Genomic DNA, 670 nt, shown 5'->3' with positions numbered 1-670 from the left:
CCCTCTCCTTCAGTCCAGCTCAAAATGCCCCCAAGTGTACACAAATGAGGGACCCTGTGTTGGAAGAGACCCTTGAGGTCCCATGAGCACTCTCGCCCATACAGGCGACCCTTTTTCAGCATTTTGAGTAATGGCCTCCCAGCTTCTCTTTGCATACCTATAGGGATGGGGACTGACTTTTCCAGACAGCTGGGTTTGAGAGGAGTCCGTATTCAGGGAGTTGGAGAGGATTATTCCTTGACTTTGATTTTTACTACTATAAACTAAACATTCTGAGTTCTTTTAACTAGTTCTCATATGACAGGATTTCTGGACCTGTCACTGTTACGGTCGGCATATTGACAATTGAAGCCAGGCTCTGGGGTGAGACTTTCCCAGCCTCAACTCATTCTGCTCATTCTGCCCTCGACGCAGCTTTTTTAGGGAGGCGAATGACTTGCCCGTGTGATGGAGTCAGGTATTGAACCCAGAAACTGCCTGAATTCGAAGCTTCAGTTGTCTACCATTCATTCATTCATTCATTCATTCATTCCTTAGCTTGTTCATTCATAGTAGCTAACTGAAACAGGTTCTGAGAACATGATGAAGGAATAAAACAGGCTTGTTCCTTGTGTCTTGTGGAGCTCCTCCAATGGAACCAGATGTTAGTCGATGAAGCACATAAACAGGT

This window comes from Pteropus vampyrus, unplaced genomic scaffold (genome assembly GCF_000151845.1).
Source record: "Pteropus vampyrus isolate Shadow unplaced genomic scaffold, Pvam_2.0 Scaffold202, whole genome shotgun sequence".
In the NCBI taxonomy this organism is placed as follows: Eukaryota; Metazoa; Chordata; class Mammalia; order Chiroptera; family Pteropodidae; genus Pteropus; species Pteropus vampyrus.
This window is presented reverse-complemented; position numbering follows the sequence as displayed.